The following is a 19,246-nucleotide window of genomic DNA, read 5'->3' as shown; positions in this document are numbered from 1 at the left end:
GCAGGGATATCTACAGAGGTGTTCTACAGGAAAGCACAGACTAAATAATACATAGCTGTACCTACAGGAGAACAGTCTGATTCTAGCATTGAGTCAGATGAGGAAAGGGAAAAGCAAACTCCAGATTATGAAGTAGGAAGTGAAAATGCAGGTCAGCTTCCAGGTATTGGACTTGAGGTATTATTATTATTATTATTATTATTATTATTATTATTATTATTTATTTCTTAGCAGACGCCCTTATCCTGGGCGACTTACAATCGTAAGCAAATACATTTCAAGTGTTACAATACAAGTAATACAATAAGAGCAAGAAATACAATAGAAGTGTTTGATGGGGAACAGAGTGATACTGAGGATGTTGACTATGTACCTCAGCCAGAAGTAAACCATTTCAAAATGTTCCAGATTTTGTTTGCAAATTTATATAGTATTATCGTTTTAAAAACTATTATTTGTTTAACCTTTTATGTAAAAAAAAAAATGTTCAAGACAATTCAAGTGCCTTTTGTTGAACAAAAAAGTTAATCAATCACATAAAAAATGTATGCACTTTTTCTTTTATGTGGCCCAATGATGCCAAATGTACTCATGTTAAATTTCCAAAATAAAATATGCAGTTGCAAAAAATCAAAATTTGGAATATTTAAGGTATTTTCAAATCATTTTATGAATGACTTATTTTTCTGATGTGTGGAAATTAATGTGGGCTGGAAAGGGTCAACTCACTTTCCCTGCTAGTGCTTAACTTTGTATGTTCTATCCTGCTTATCATTTGAAAGAAAATGATGTGCTAAATTAATTGTTAAGCAGTTCATTAATCCAGTTTTGTTTTTAATCCCAAAGACAACAAATGGATAAAATTGACGTGTGACAATGTCACCTACTGAACAAAAAAATCACCAGTAGTTGTAGTTGAAAATACTTGCATATCCTGAATGTAAAAAAGTTAACTTTGTTAGTACTCCTTTAATTGGTAGCAGAACAAAAGCACCCCATTTCATGTCAATGATATAGCTCACAGGAAACAATCCAGGTGCAGTAAGACAGACAGAGATTTGTTTGTTTTTTATTCTGTTTTGCTTCAGATAGGGCAGGCAATGGGATTTTGTTTTGTAACCTAAATATGAATAACAAACAACATTAATCTTTAATCACTGCTTGGATTTATTATAAAGCATGACCTGTTTATCTGATCTGTAATTTATTTTCCATTATAAATCTAATACAAAAATAACTCTCTTGAGTGTAGATAGCTGATAGATCACACCATGTTATGCATTGCCAAAGAGTTTTATGGAGGAGTGTTTCCTCAAAAAGAACTTGAATCCTACATTCAAGTTGGTCAACATATTTGTCTTCTAATGAGAACACAGATTCTGGGAAATTGAGAGATTTCCCTGAACATAATGACATGAGATTTATTAATATTATTCCCATATCCACGGGTGTATAAATCCAGTCCTCATGTCCAGAGTCCACCAGGCACCAGGCTTTGTACTGCATCAGTAGTTAATTACCTGGTTGAAAATTGGGTTTCTGCAGCTTGAGGATTGGAAAAGGTTTTTTTTGTTTTTTGTTTTGTTTTTTAGCACACAATGCTTGCTTTATCGTCTTCAGTGCACATGTTAACCCTAATATGTTTGACAGTAAGGTATGACAGTAGGTGCCTGTGCAACCAACTTGTCCCTCAAGGCAGTGACATCGTTGACCAACATGTCCATCAAAACAATCTTCCAAGTGTTCCTGGAATGACAGTATTTTTTTGGAAAACCACCACAACTCTGGTTGCAAGAGAGTAATGACGGATCGAGCCTGCAGTCACATGGAACGTGTTGTGACATGCTACAGTAGCCCAAATCACACAAGCCTTCAACAATGAGAAAGATACACAAGATAATAAGCCAGAAACTACAAACTGTGGCGTTCGGTAGCACTAACATTTTTTGCCCATAACCTGAAATAGAAACACAAACCAACGTGAGTTGAAGAGAGTAGACAGTTTGTAGTCACTTGAAATACATTTATCATTTGTTCTGGTTTCACTAAACTGACAATGCCATCTTAACATACCACAAATTCTTTAATATCAAACCAGTTACGTAATATGTCTGTCAGTGTCACCCTGTGCTTTTTATCATCAAATTGAACTGCCACCAGTTTATAAATGCTAATTCCAGGAGAGCACAGTCTTGCAGCTGACGTGTTTGTTGTCTAAGTATTACATATACTTTGGTTAAACATGCTGATATAACCCCAGCTCCCCAAGTTTCTTCGTGCAGTACCATACTTTGGTGTTACAGACACACTGATGTATCTGACAGTGTTAATTTATAGTGCCCCAATGTTAATAAAGCAACTACAATGTAGTAGAGCGATCCCCTCTGAGATACAATATTTTTACATATCCAATGGAACCTTGGAACCAATCAGATATCACAGGTTTTACTGTATTTTGAAGATAACAGGTTAGAAAACTATATTCTAACAATAGGGATTCATACATGGTCTGCAGGTCCACCTGTGGACCAGAATTTAAAACTGGTAGTAAAATAAGTAACTCCCTGCAAGAGCAAATATTGAATTTGATAATGGAGGCTGCTTCTGGGGAAGTTCAGCATATCAGTACAGTTATACACACAAGTTAAGATGACGGTGAAGCCTTACAAACTGGAATACAGATGTGATTCATTCAAAACCCCAAGGCACTTTTGAGGTTACAGGATGAGTCGGTTTGTCGGTCAATGTTGTTATAAAGATCTGAATAACAAGATTGGCAGGGCAAGGATGATATTGCCCATTAGTAGGTGGTCAATGTTGAAACAATCGTAATTACAACTACTAAAATATACTAGAGATAAAAAAAACAAGCAACCCCTGTATATTTTAGAATACTTTATTGCTTTATTAAACAAAATGTGTTGAATATTTAAAAGAACCAACTATACAGATTTAAATTAACAATAATGCATATGCCATTTTAGAAACTATTGACTATCAATTTATAACAAACAGCTCTATAAATCAAATACATTCTCAGCTATTATTTCTAAATACGAGAAGAACAGAGAGATACAATATACACCTCACTGAAAATAGAAGAACTGCTTAATAGCAAATATGAAACGGGAAAGTGTATCAAACTCAAAAGATTTATTTACACAATATTTGCAAATGCTCAGAATGAAACGAACAAGAAAAGTAACAAAAACATGTATATGCTTTGAAACACAAAACCAATAAAATGGGAATAACAGATTACTAGCAGATGAGTCAATTGGAAAAATAATAATAATAATAATAATAATAATAATAATAATAATAATAATAATAATAATAGTCCAGAAATTCAAAATGCTGTATAAATCAGTCTTTGTTTAAACATCCTGAAATATCCAGTCCCCCAAAAATATATTTTGAATCCCAAAAATAACTGGGTGGGGGGACAATACAAAAAGAAAAAGCTCGGTCTCACCGGTAATCCAAATGGAGAAGGATGATTCTTCAGAGATAATATTCTTGCTGATCACGGCTTAGGAATGAAGATCCAACAGCAGGGCGAGGCGTACACAGTAATAACACAGCTGCATTGTAGTTTTTTGGTTGTTATTTATAGCATTTTTCTATAAGCTATACTGACTGAACTACAATAGATTACAAACTTTACAAGCAACTCCATTTCAAAAAGTGCATTCATGACCCAGGACGTCTTTTTTAAAGGGATACACTCCTAATAGAAAACCAAACAATGGGCTCATTTGTTTCTTTCTGCGTACCTTTTTCTTAAATAAATAGTGTTGTCTGGTCAGGCTTACTGCAGCTAAAAATATGAGACAGCAGGTGGAACGCTTATTGTCCCACGTTATGAGGTATTTGCTACAGATTGGCATAGTTACACACATTGCCTGAGACTCACTGGGAATTGTTGACAATGGCCGGTTAATGTCTGAAGTACTCTTCATGTATGTTAAGAAAATAACATCGCCCAAAATAAGCGGCTATTGACGTCAATGACCGGACACCACGTCAGAGCCCAAAAGCAATGGCCAATGACAGCATTGGACGATTTTAGGTCTTTGGCCGTACCATATATATATAATATTCCTGCAGTGGTCGTTACCTTTAGATAAATGACCATGGCAACAGTTAGGTGTTCCAAGCCATGGTCAGTTATCTGCAGGATTTTCTAAATAACTATTAGTAATCGACATTTTAATTGGCAGACTAAAAAAACACCATTGTAAAGTGCAGTGGAAGAACCTTTGAAAGAACCCTTGAAAGTATGGTAAAGCAAAGAGACATATGTTAAAGCATTGAAGTAATCAGTGCATTTGTGACCCAATATACTGTTAATGGCTAATTGTTAAAGGTTGAAAAAAATTGAGATGGAAGTAGGGACATGCTTTTTAACACCTAGGGTCCAGGAATTCACCCTAAAGCTTGAAAGTGTAAATCATTATTCAGATGCCCTTTTTGGTTAGTTGCTGCAGACTTGCATTGCTTGTAGACAGCAGCAGCCTGCCATGTGTCATCTAAATTTGGAAAATCAAATCTGATTTCCGAACACAACATCTCTGACAGAGCTGAGATTTCTATAGCCTTCTGATTCGGAGTGGCATAAGTGCCTGTAGGAAATCTTACTTTATATTTAATGGGTGGTTATGAATTCTGAGGTGCAGTCCAGGCATTATAGGTTTGTCCAGTATTTACCGACGGACATATTTCACTGTTTTCATCTAGAAACAAACAACAAGATATTAATGTAATATAGTTTTGTACCTTCAGTAGTACACTTTTACAGTCAAAGTAAGTGTGAAAGCACACTTACTTTGATAAATCTAGTCATAAGATACACAACATGGGGTCATTGGGTTCAAATACTCAATGCTTTTTTTTTCTTCTATTGTAGTGTACTTGTAAAGTACATTACGGTACTGTTGAAGTACACATCTCCAGAGGAAATAAGATGTTACATGACAGGAAGTCAAAAAACATGGTCAATAATATCTAGAGTTGCCACACTGTTCTTGCCCTGGTAGATGTACTTGATGGTGATTGTAGCTGACAAATAATAACCATGACTTATTTACTGCTCAAAACCTATTGTGACTTGTTTGTGGTTGCTGTTTTAAATATACAAAAATATAGGGTTTCCTTTTTCTGTAACAATGAATAATTTTTGAGGAGTTAGAACTATTTGCCAAAAATAATAAAAGGCATTTGCCAAATATTCCATCTCTTTTTCATTGTTGATGTGGCTGCATATCAAGTTACAATGAAGGACTAAAGTACTGTGTTGAAAGAAGACACATTCAAACACTATATTTCAGTTTCAAAGCTTGGCTCAAAATGAACAGACATATGCATTAAAAAAAATACATGAACATGTCATGTTGTATTTTTCTTGTTATTTTTGCAAATAAACTCTTTATTTTCTATATATATATATATAAAAATGTCACTGACACACAATCCTGTACCTCTTAGTGGGATAGCCAGTAAGCGAAAAGGAATTGCATTTTGATTAAATGTGTTGAACTTGCACTTCTCTTCATTTTCCAGTTTCAATGCTTGCAAACACTATGACAACATGAAAATGTGGTGTGGCGCAGGGTTCCAGTTTCATTCACACCTTGTTAAAAAATGTCTCTTGAAATCAGCTTATGCTGTAGTGCCAGATCTAGTCCCGGCAGGACATTCTTTGATGGGCTGAAGGCTTCTTGTTTCAAATGTGTCTAATTTTCTTACCTTTAAATCTTCCTCTTTATGGGGAGGTTCAATCTAACTTCACAGTGCATTTGGGGGTTTGGGGGGGTCTGATATCTGCATTCAAACATAAACATGATTCTCATTCAGCTACCACTGATGTTGGCTGCACAGAAATTTTGCAAACAAAAACATTTTAATGTATCAGCTGCCATCTAATGCATACAATTATGAAAAAGAAAATCAATATAGGATGCTTTTTGGAAAAATAATGTTATGTTTGCAATTACATTTTAATGACATTTCTTATATATAAACTACTTAGACCATAACAGAACGTTGTGTTTTAATGAAAAACACGTGACTTAAGGCTGCTACACATCACATGCGATGCGACAAAAAGAATGGAACTTATTCTTTTGATAAGTATGGATGCGTTGTTATATTCATTGGTGCTCTGCATCGCTGAGTTGGAAGTGACACCACTTGGTGCTCATCAGTGCGGGGAATTTAACAACAGTTTGGTGAATCAACATCACTGATAATAACAATAGAAAGGTTGCTGATGCGGCATGCAAGGCTGTGGTTGACCTGTGCGAGCTGAAAAAGCTTATTGGGACGAAGCTTTAGTTATCTTTAACCGACTAATTAGGAGCTAGCTTGTTGTTACATTAAAATGTAGAAAGCAGCTAACCTGCAACTGTAAATATTTATAAATATGAATATATTAATGGATACTTTCAAATACAGTTCGCCCACTTTTAGCAACTTTGTAACATATATGTTTGAAGTATAAAAGGACAAATAACATACACGATAAAAAAATAATCTGTTCTCTCTCTCATATCGAATTCTTATATGTCACCAGCTACTCTGTATAAGTTGGCAAATGTGATATTGTTTATCAATATGTTTATTAGCGCTATTATATATTTATAAAAAATACACAACTCCATACCCATTTTCAAAAGATTTGGCGTCTCTGAATCTACAATTACATTACATTGGGAGCGGCCATTTTGGTTTTGCTGCAGCTCCCCGACTCTCAACCCCGGTGAATCCGCTGATTCTGCAGTGACGCACGGGTGAATTTAACAACAGTTTGTTGAGCAACTCCTGGTGAATTTAACAATGGTTTGGTGAATCCGCTTTACATGGTGCATGCAGCAGTGAATTTCACAACACACCCTATCTTTCACACCACAGGCGACGCCACAGGCAATGCGGGAGAGACACCAGGACTGGATCGACACGATATAAATAGGATTGAATCCTATTTTTTGCAATTTGACTCGCATCAACTAGGGTATTGAGCAATCAGAGAACAGCTTCAATGCACGTGGTCCAGCAGGGTGAAACAGCATCCAGAATGACAGAGGAAAGAGTAATACTTGCCGTTGAAAAAATACCCAGAGCTTTATGACAAAGATCATCACAATTATAAAGATATAGATTTGAAAGGCAATATATGGCAAATAACATTTAATAGAGAAAAGTGTAAAGTATTGCATGCAGGCAACAAAAATGTGCTTTATAGATATATGGGAGATACTGAAATTGAAGAAGGGAACTATGAAAAAGACCAAGGAGTTTATGTTGACTCAGAAATGTCTTCATCTAGACAATGTGGGGAAGCTATAAAAAAAGGCCAACAAGATGCTCGGATATATTGTGAGAAGTGTTGAATTTAAATCAAGGGAAATAATGTTAAAACTTTACAATGCATTAGTAAGACCTCACCTAGAATATTGTGTTCAGTTCTGGTCATCTCGTTACAAAAAAGGATATTGCTGCTCTAGAAAGAGTGCAAAGAAGAGCAACCAGAATTATCCCGGGTTTAAAAGGCATGTCATATGCAGACAGGCTAAAAGAATTGAATCTATTCAGTCTTGAACAAAGAAGACTACGCGGCGATCTGATTCAAACATTCAAAATCCTAAAAGGTATAGACAATGTCGACCCAGGGGACTTTTTCGACCTGAAAAAAGAAACAAGGACCAGGGGTCACAAATGGAGATTAGATAAAGGGGCATTCAGAACAGAAAATAGAAGGCACTACCCAGCTCAACACGACACGACCATCATGACAGTACAAATAGACATAATGAAGCGTTCTTACCTTTGTATAAATTAGTGATCAGCAGATGTGTCAGCCGCACTAAATAAATCATCACTGTAAGTGTTTTTTATTAAGGAAATCACGTATGCAACAATGAGTAAATATGACCACATTAGAATCTGATATTCAGATTTATTAACAGAAGCACAAAAATGGCATTGACTAAAATATGAGAATATTTATAAGGAACACTTTTTTTATGAATCTATAACACTTTAAATGCTTACCCCTAAACTTTTGTGTAGTTTCTGCAGAGGATCATGTACATACAGTGGTTTGCAGAAATATTCACCCTCCTGCACAGTTTTCACATTTTGTTGCACCTGAGCGTACTTTGGCAGTCAATCTTGGATTGTTATTAACCTTCCTCACAATTGTTCTACTTGTTCTTGGTGAAAGAACCTTCTTTCTTCCAGATTCGAGGGAGCGTTGTGACAATACTATGAGTCTTCTACTTCTTGATAACAGAAACAAGAGCTGTAATTGGGATACTCAAATGCTTGGAAATCTTCTTGTATCCTTCTCCAGCTTTATGGCAATAAATAATTTTCTGCCTATGGTCTTCAGATAGCTCTTTACTTTTTCCCCCTATTGAATTATTGGTAATGACAGCAATCATCCTATGCCTAACCCTTTTATACTCTCTAAGAACATTCACCTACAATCCCGCATTTTCTAGGCTTTTCTAGAATTAGGTTCTGCATTATCATATTGAAATTTCTAGCAGCTTGTAGACAATAATATCCTAGCATATGAATAGGGTACGAATACTGAATTCACATTTTTGGAGTTTTGCAAAATAATTGCTGAAATAAATAATTGTAGACATCTATTTCTTGTAACTTTTTTTCCCTCATCCACAAAAGCAAAAGTTTTGCCACAAAAGATTTTTCCTAAAATTCTTTGTTTTCGAGAAATTTCCATTGGGGTATGTAAATTTTGACTACAACTGTGTATGTAATATATACAGTATATATATATATATATATATATATATATATATATATATATATATACACACACTACTGGTCAAAAGTTTTAGAACACCTCAATTTTTCCAGTTTTTATTCAAATTTACGCAGTTTAATGTCTCAATGTACTTTGAAATTAAAGCATAGAACAAATAAACAATTTGAGATAAAAAAAAGAAATCATGGAATCGTTTTGTTTAACAAAATTTAATCAAAATTTTTGACTCATCAAAGTAGCCACCTTTTGCAGATATAACAGTCGAACACACTCGTGGCATTCTTTCTACAATGGAAATCAAATAATGTTCGGAAAGTTCTTCCCAACACTGTTGCAGAAGTTCCCACAAATGTGTTGCACTTGTAGGTTGCTTTGCTTTCACCCTTCTGTCCAGTTCATCCCAAATCAGCTCGATGGGATTTAAGTCTGGAGACTGTGCTGGCCATGCCATGATTTGAAGCCTACCGTCTTGTTCTTTTCTTCTAAGGTAGTTCTGACATAGCCTGGAGGTATGTTTTGGGTCATTATCTTGCTGTACGATGAACCCCTGACCAACTAGGCGTATACCAGAGGGTATTGCATGGCGCTGCAAAATGCTGTGGTAGCAGTTTTGGTTCAGGGTGCCACTCACTCTGTGCAAGTCGCCGACTCTGGATCCAGCAAAAGAGCCCCAGACCATCACGCTTCCTCCTCCATGTTTGACAGTTGGTGTCACACACCAAGGAACCATCCTTTCGCCTACTCGATGGCGTACAAAACCCCTGCGTGATGAACCAAAGATTTCAAATTTTTCTTATTTTGCCATCTTAGCAATGGCTTTCTTACTGCCACTCGACCTGTCAAACCTGCAGCTCGAAGTCTTCTCTTCACAGTTGAAACTGAGACTTGCTTACTTCGACCAGTGTTAAGCTGTGCTTGAAGCTGTTGTCCTGTGAGCCGCCTATCACGCAAGCTGTTGACTCTCAGAAACTTGTCTTCTGATTCTGTTGTGGCTTTGGGTCTGCCAGACCTCTTCCTGTCAGAGTTTCCTCCAGTTTCCAAGTGCCTTTTGATGGTGTAGGAAACTGTACTCACTGACACCTTGGCTTTCTTTGCAATTTCTCTAAAGGAAAGACCTACACTTTTAAGGGTTATAATGGTCTGTCTGTCTTCCTTTGTTAATTGCCTTTTTCAGGCCATTATGAGAGCATGTCACAAAGACGGCCGGAGTGGGTGGCGTCAGACCAGATGCAGGAAATAAACAGACAGAGATTTGGGGTTTGGTGAAGCGGAGCGAATGCTTTCGCTCAGCATTTAATAACAGAACAGAAAATAAAAGGTTTGAACAGACAAACATGGGACACGGCACTTGCGCCAAAATAAACAGGTAAACAAAACGGACTAGACAGTAAACAGACAGTGCACAGACAGACAAACGAAACACGGTGAGTGAGACAGTTATTCACTTTATATTTACGTTCTTACTTTCTTACTATTTAGTTTCTCCTTCTCCAAACTCGTTCTCCACTCACCGAACACCTAACAACGAGTGCAAGAAATGTGCGTCTATATATACTATTGTGCTGGGATTCAATTACTAATTAATTATTCACTTGAATCCCAGCACGTGAATTAATTCTGTGCAACCCCGTGCTCACATATTACATTTAACAAGCACGTGAAGTGATTTGTGCTCTCCTCGTGCCTAAATACAAATCTACACTTTTTAAATACACGTGAAACACAGACCCGTTTATATCCCGTGTACCAATGACTATACACCAACATTAACACACGCAACATACAACACATAACACACAAATGCACACAGGGGCGGGGCACATTGCCACAGAGCAATATACTACTTCCTGCAGTACAATACTGTCCAAATAATGCTTAAGAGGGTGTAGTAACACAGTCTGTTCCAACACTGCTTTTATACAGACAGAGGGTTTGTAAGTAATCAACAAAAGTCGGGACACCTGTAGGAATTGTTAGCATCAACTTTCAAGGCTTAATTTACTTCCATTGCTGCAGAACAGCTGTAAGTTGTTAACCCATTACTTGTTCCCTGAAAAAGACCTTTTTGTATAACTCTGAAATGTACAATTTTTTTCAGTTTTTGGTAACCTAAACTTTTTTTTTTAACCTCTGGCAGTTTACCGCTTACCTTTGTACCATTTCAGGTTATTCACTGGACTTGAACTGCTTAAATTTCAATAAAAACTGATAAAATGGGGGTGTTCTAAAACTTTTGACCGGTAGTGTATATATATACATATATATATATATATACACACACAGTGGTTTGCAGAAGTATTCACCCCCCGGCAAAGTTTTCACATTTTGTTGGCACCTGAGCGTACTCCACGACGCTTTCAAATTAGACTTTACATGTAGAATCTACACAAACTACTCCACATCGATAAAGTTAAAAAATGCATATACAATATAAATAAGTAAGATTTACAGAGGAAAACAGATTTATCTCAGTTGCATAAGTATTCAACCCCTTTGCTACTGCAGCCCTAAATCAGCTCAGGTACAAATGATTTGTTTGAAAGGTCACAAAATTAGTGAAATGGTTTCAGCCTGTGTGTTTAACTTGCAGATAATTTCCCTCAGGTATATAAAGACTTTCAAGCTGCAACTCACATAGTGATCCAACAAAGCAACCCTGAAGACCAAGGAGCTTTCGAAACAAGTCAGGGATAAAGTGCTAGAGAGGCACAGAGCAGGAGAAGGGTACAATAAAATGTCAAAGGCGCTGATTATCTCTCTCAGCACAATGAAGTCCATCAATAAGAAGTGGAAGATGTATCATACACCCAGACACTACCCAGATCAGGTCACCCTCCCAAACTGAGCAGCCGGGCAAGCAGGAAACTGGTTCGGGATGTCACTTTGAAGCCAACAATGACCTTGAGAGATCTGCAAAGTTCTGTGTCTGAGATGGGAGTCAGTGTTCACACATCAACAATAAGCTGGTCCCTACACAAAGCTGGCATGTACAGTGGCTCTCTCTGGACTTTTCCACATTTTATTGTGTTACAACATGGAATCAAAATGGATTTAATTAGGAGTTTTTGCCACTGATCAACACAAAAGAAGTCCATAATGTCAAAGTGAAAAATAAAATCTACAAATTGTTCTAAATTAATTACAAATACAAAACAGAAAATAATTGATTGCATAAGTATTCACATAAGTATAAAATATGGAAAAGTCCAAGGGGGGTGAATCTTAAAGCACATATGGAGTTTGCGAAAAAGCATGTAGATGATACTGCAGACATGTGGAAAAAGGTTTTGTAGTCAGACGAGGCAAAAATTTAATTTTTCGGTCTAAATTCCAAACGTTACGTCTGGCGCAAGCCCAACACTGAACATCACCCAGTCACACCATCCCAACTGTCAAGCATGGTGGTGGCAGCATCATGTTATGGGGATGCTTCTCTTCAGCAGGGACTGGGAAGCTTGTCAGGACAGAGGGGAGAATGGATGGTGCAAAGTACAGACGAATCCTTGAGGAAAACCTGTTTGAGTCAACCAAAACTCTGAAACTGGGGAGGAAATTCACATTTCAGCAGGACAATGACCCAAAGCTCAAAGCCAAAGCCACACTGGAGTGGTTGAACAAGAAGAGAATTAATGTTCTTGAGTGGCCCAGTCAAAGTTCTGACTTGAATCCAATCGAAAATTTTTGGCGAGACTTGAAGATTGCAGTCCATCGACGATCCCCAACAAACTTATCAGAACTGGAGCAATTTTCCTGTGAAGAATGGGCAAACATTTCCCCATCCTATTGTGCAAAGCTAGTAGAGACCTATCCAAAAAGACTCATAGCAGTAGCTGCAAAAGGTGCTTCTACCAAGTACTGACTTAAGGGGCGGAATACTTATGTAACCAGTAAATTTCATTTTGCACATTTTCTTTGCAAGTTTTGCTGACATTTAACCTCCTCCTCATATAACAGTGTTCAGTTTAACCACTACAGCTTTGAATACAAAAAAGTTTGTTTGAAAAACTGTGCATACATTATTTGTAATTCAGCAAAATGTGACATTATTGGTAGGGGGTGAATACTTCTGCAAACCAATGTATACTTGCATTTATTTTGTTCCTTGTATGTATTTATTCTTATATTTCTACATTTACCGATTGACCTGTAGTGTATATCTCCCATTTAACCAGGGTATTTTAATAAGCAATGAAAATGTCTCCTCAGTAAGCACCAACTACATAAAAAAAAAACATGTGCAAAAAATGATATACAAATACAAGTGCAGTCTTGCATGAGCACATCCTGTAACAATGTGATAAAGTATATCATTTATCAATGATAGTTAATGCAAATTATGGATTGTGGCTTTGGGCTTTTACAAGACATTTACATTTAGGTATACAATTACTTTAAAATGAAAGCATTATAAAGGAGTGAAATAACAAAAATATATAGTAGTTCAGTACAGGGCAATGGACTGAATATTACTAAAATATCAATTACAGGCATATTTTCCTTCCTCTCGCAGTCCTTACAAAACCAGCGTTTGCTTGGAACCTCCTGCTTTCTGCTGCATATTTTGTGAAACCATTCTACGCATGCTTCAGTGAAGCATATGCAGTATACCGGTGACACATCAATAACAAGCACATCTTCTGTATTTCTGACTTCAGTGACAGGACAATTATCTAGTTTTCCCTGTTTCAAAGTTTTCAGCAAAATACTGAGCATTACATTCCAGTGAAGTTTTAAATTTCCAGGATCTTGTTCCTGACAAAGTAAACTTGTCTAGACATCGATGACACAGCAGACACAGTCTCATCATGCATTTTGCCATTACATAAACTGTCACATACAGCAATGTCAAGCTCATTCTCAGTGGTGGTGTTTCCAACACAAACACAGTGGGATCTCTTTGAAAGATGTAATACTTGAACAAAGCGTCCAGCAATTGTAGAAAATCTAGGTGGAAAGCCTGAACTACACAGTGATAAGCCTGGATGCTGAAGGCCTTGAATGTTGGGATACTGATGTTTTAGAATTAGTTGTAAACCACGAATTACCGTAAAACTTCAAATAATCGCCGGTCTCCAATACTCGGCGGGTCTCTAATAAGTCTTGGGACTGCTCGGAAGTTAGGTGCTTTACTTCTGCTGATTGGGAAGCAGCCATACTGGATACTGAAGGCCTTGAATGTTGGGATACTGACGTTTTAGAATCATTTGTAAAGCATGAATTATATCACAGTTTAACCATTTCCCATTCTTAATAATAGCTTCACCTTCCCATGTTAGAGCTAATGGTTCCTTTACCCAGACATCATTGTTGCTGTGCGTGCTTTGGAATGTTTTGCTGAATGTTTCCTGTTTGCTTTTCTTCTTTCTGTACTTTGGAAATGTTGAAAAACTCTTAGCCATTCCTTTTGGTCTTCCTTTAGATTTAACTCTTGTTACTTTAATTTGACCTTTCAGATCATTTAAGCAAGTGCTTGTCTTGGAAATAGCGCTTAACAGTACAATTTCCGAAGTTAGGTGCTTTACTTCTGCTGATTGGGAAGCAGCCTGAAGTGCAAGACTACTGCCTTGATTTTCTTCAATTAAAGCGCTTTTCTCACTTGCAGATTCTCACTTGCAAACATGGTGTTTGAAGGATCTGAGGTAAGGCAAATCACATCAATTTTTCTCCAAGTGAGATGTTGGTAATAACCTGTAAACTGAAATCTGCTTGGTCTGTTATTTCAGGTTGACTTCTTCAGCAAGCCTATTTGTGAAGGAAAAAGGGATTCATTGCTTAGTATTTTGCTGTGCTCTGAGGTGACAGCAGACAATTTTACTTTTGTTTTTGTTTCTTCTGTGTTGGGTATTTGTTCCATGAGAGGTACATCTGAAGTTATATATGGCAAATCCACATTTGGTGTCTCAGAAGGGTCATCTTTCAGCTGATCTCCAAAGAGCACCTTCGCCCCCATGCCTCGTCTCCATGCATTGCATATACTGTTAAGTATGGTAATTTTATTGACAAATTCTGCCGTTGATTGTCTTGCAACTCGAGCAGCAAGCTCATTTGTTGTTACAACAGCTTTCATGTATATCTCCTGTTCTGACAACACTTTTCCTGTTTTGTTTGAAATGCTGTTAACAGAACATCTGGGCCATAAGGAAATGTCCCCTTCTATTGTCTGATAGCTCTTCTTCCAGTGATTGGCAACACCACCAGCAAGTTGTTCCAGGGACATTTTGTTGCAGTCCATAAGGTAAAGTATGTCTACATGGAAGTTGATATGACATATAAAAGCTGCAGCTGCAATTACCATGATCCTCAATAATATACTCTGGGCTCGATTCTGATGAAACAAGTGCAATCGCAGACGCAGTGGTTAAAGTTACATGCATCTGCCCCGTAAGGCGTGGCTTCTCCAAAAGTGTGATTCTGATCAAAATAAACACCCAGCGCAAGCGTTTATTGGCGCAGTGACAGTGTCCAGCCAATCAATGCTGAGTAGGTTGGTGTGGCAGGATAGCGGCAGAGGGAAGACTCAGAGACAGAAAGTGCAGTGAAACCAAAATATTTTAATTAACAAAACACAAATAAAAAGGCACGATGGCCAACCAAAAAGACAAACACAAAACAGGCTTTAAACAAACCCAAAAAAACCCACTCACTCTCTCTCTAACACACGTCTTCTCTCTGTTACAAACACTCACCTCCTAACAAACCCTCTCCTCCTAACAAACCCAACCACTCCCTTTTATACAGGTGCCTGGGCTAATTGGGCAATTCGCACCTCATTAGCCCAGGCACATTCCACACATTCCTCACACAAATTCACTGAACCACACCCCAAACTCACTCACATCTACTCTAAACAATACAAAAAAACACAGAACCACCACAAAATAGGCTGCACCCCATCACACACCTCCCCTCCTTGTGTGCAGCACAACATGGCCTAAATGGCCACCTCCCCCCTCAGTCTCAAAGTCCCGGAAGAGGGGGAAGCACAGTGTCCATGGGGGTGGCCATGGTGGGAGGTCCAGCACCCCCCAATTCTTCGTGGCCGGCATTTCCCCTCCGTGGGGCTCCGACCACATGATCTCCGGCAGCGAAACTGCTGCGAGGGGAGCTGGTCTCCTGATCTCCCCCCCTTTCTTCATGGCCGGCAGCTCCCCTCCGTGGGGCTCCGGCCACAGTGTAGCTACCCCAGGCGAAGCAGGACCCTCAACGACCCCAGGTGAAGCAGGATCCCTGGCGACCCCAGGCGAAGCAGGATCCCTGGCGACCCCAGGCGACGGCAGCAGCAGCGGACCCTCAGGAGGCGACGGCAGCAGCAGCGGACCCTCGGGAGGCGACGGCAGCAGCAGCGGACCCTCGGGAGGCGACGGCAGCAGCAGCGGACCCTCGGGAGGCGACGGCAGCAGCAGCGGACCCACGGGAGGCGACGGCAGTGGCAGCTCCTGCTCCTCTCCCTCGGGTGGTGGTGGTGGAGGCAGAGGCAGCTCCTGCTCCTCTCCCTCGGGTGGTGGCGGCGGGAACAGCAGCTCGTCTCCCTCCGGTGGCGCTGCTGGCTCCTCCGACAGCGGGGTTAGAGCTGTTGGTGCTGCCGGCTCCTCCGACAGCGGGGGTAGGGCTGGTGGCACTGCCGGCTCCTCCGACAGCGGGGGTAGGGCTGGTGGCGGGCGTCTCCGCTGGGCTCCCTTCAGCAGCAAAAACAGTGGCTGCTGTGGAGCCTGAGCTTCACGCCTTCGTCCCTCCCAAAAAAAAATAGGGGTTTGGGCCTTCAGCTTCTCCCCTCCGGACACAGGACGCACTGGCTCCTCCCCTCTGGACCTAGGACGCACCGACTCCTCCCTCTCGGGCCGTGGACGCACCGACTCCTCCCTCTCGGGCCGTGGACGCACCGACTCCTCCCTCTCGGGCCGTGGACGCACCGACTCCTCCCTCTCGGGCCGTGGACGCACCGACTCCTCCCTCTCGGGCCGTGGACGCACCGACTCCTCCCTCTCGGGCCGTGGACGCACCGACTCCTCCCTCTCGGGCCGTGGACGCACCGACTCCTCCCTCTCGGGCCGTGGATGCACCGACTCCTCCCTCTCGGGCCGTGGACGTTCGGGCTCCTCCCACTCGGGCTGTGGACGTTCGGGCTCCTCCCACTCGGGCTGTGGACGTTCGGGCTCCTCCCACTCGGGCTGTGGACGTTCGGGCTCCTCCCACTCGGGCTGTTGCAGCGGCAGCTCCTCCTCCTCATACTGGGTGGGGCAGATGGCCACTGTGTGTCCATCTGCCCCACAGCCGGGGCACAACTCTGCCGCAAGCCCTTTTAAAAATAGCTCCCAGCTGTCATCTGCCTCCTCCTGGGCCAGCTCCATTTTCCTCCACCTCATCCTCTCTTCCCCTTTTTTTTTTTTTAAACAAACAAAAAAAAAAACTGCACTTCCGCTCTGAGCCTCCAGGGGGCGCTATCCCACTTCTGACACCAACCTGTGGCAGGATAGCGGCAGAGGGAAGACTCAGAGACAGAAAGTGCAGTGAAACCAAAATATTTTAATTAACAAAACACAAATAAAAAGGCACGATGGCCAACCAAAAAGACAAACACAAAACAGGCTTTAAACAAACCCAAAAAAACCCACTCACTCTCTCTCTAACACACGTCTTCTCTCTGTTACAAACACTCACCTCCTAACAAACACTCACCTCCTAACAAACCCAACCACTCCCTTTTATACAGGTGCCTGGGCTAATTGGGCAATTCGCACCTCATTAGCCCAGGCACATTCCACACATTCCTCACACATAAATTCACTGAACCACACCCCAAACTCACTCACATCCACTCTAAACAATACAAAAAAACACAGAACCACCACAAAATAGGCTGCACCCCATCACAGTTGGGTAATCTGCTATCCAATCAGGGCCAGGCAACAATCCTTTTAAGAGACAGAATGCGCTTGTGTCACCGCAAGGCTCTGTTTTCAATGCAAAAGTGGCGATCATGTCAAGCTGCAGTAGCACAGAGCAAGAAAAAACAGCGCAAGTCAGAACAGCAAGTAGTAGGTCTCGCCGAGAGAATAAGTAAACCATGCTTCATGACACAGGAGATTGCCCTACGTGCCTCTACCAATCCTATTAATATAGCAATCATTTATCATTTATAATAATTATACAAGGTACATTATTTCATGGCATTGACATTACTACATGTAAAGTGTAAAATACTTACTACCCTCCCTGATCTGTCTACCAGTAGCAGCAGCCGATTCATTTTCTAGTGGGACATGAGGTGCCGCATCACGTTCCATCTGAGCTTGTAATGTGCTAGAGTTTCAATATAACCAGGGTTTTAATTCTCATGGAATATTTCCCGGAGCCCAACCATCCATGTCGTCCTGTCAGTAGGCTAGCATCCAGTGGTCAGAGCAGGCGATTGGGGACATAGGGTTCCAAAAGATCTTTAAGGTATGGAGGTGCAAGACCATTTAAAGCCTTATAAGTTAGCAGCAACACCTTAAATCTATTCTAAAACTAACTGGTGGCCAATGCAAAGATGCCAGCACCGGGGTGATATGCTCTCGCCTCTTGACCCGAGTTAAAGTTCTAGCTGCAGCATTTTGTACAAGTTGAAGGCGAGAAATAATGTTGTGGTTAGTCCCAATGAAAAGACCATTGCAATAGTCAATCCTAGAGGATATAAAAGCGTGCATTAATCTCTCTGCATCCTGCCTGGAAAAAACACCTCTCAGTCTTGCAATATTTTTTAAATGAAAAAAGGAAATTTCTGTAACATTTTTAACGTGTGCTTCGAAAGAAAGTTCTGTATCAAATATAACACCTAGGTTTTTTACTTCTGCCCTAAAATCTGTACAGAGTCGATCAGATAAAACATCAATCAAATGTGTATCTTCATGTTTTCTCTTAGGCCCCAGTATCATCACTTCTGTTTTGTCTAAATTTAACATTAAAAAGTTATTAAACATCCAGTTCTTAATGTCAGCAAGACAGGTATTCAAAATGTTAGCAGCAGATACATAGTCCTGTTTGAGGAACAAGTAAAGCTGAGTATCATCAGCATAACAGTGGAAACTAACTCCATGTCTACAAATAATGTCACCCAAGGGTAACATGTAAAGAGAAAATAAAATTGGGCCAAGAATTGAACCCTGAGGGACCCCACAAGTAACTGCTGATAAAAAGGAGGTCTCCTCTTCAATTTTTATAAACTGAAATCTGTTTGAGAGATAGGACCGGAACCAAGACAAGACAGTGCCTGACAATCCCACCAAATGTTCAAGACGATCAATTAAAAGAGAGTGATCAATGGTGTCAAAAGCTGCACTTAAATCAAGTAAAACAAGAACCGTGCATCAAGAAATCTATTGAGTTGACCAGCCACTACTCTTTCTAACACTTTGGACAGAAAAGGGAGATTGGAAATAGGTCTGTAATTATTAGGAGCAGTGGGATCAAGGG

This window comes from Acipenser ruthenus, chromosome 1 (genome assembly GCF_902713425.1).
Source record: "Acipenser ruthenus chromosome 1, fAciRut3.2 maternal haplotype, whole genome shotgun sequence".
Classification (NCBI taxonomy): Eukaryota; Metazoa; Chordata; class Actinopteri; order Acipenseriformes; family Acipenseridae; genus Acipenser; species Acipenser ruthenus.
This window is presented reverse-complemented; position numbering follows the sequence as displayed.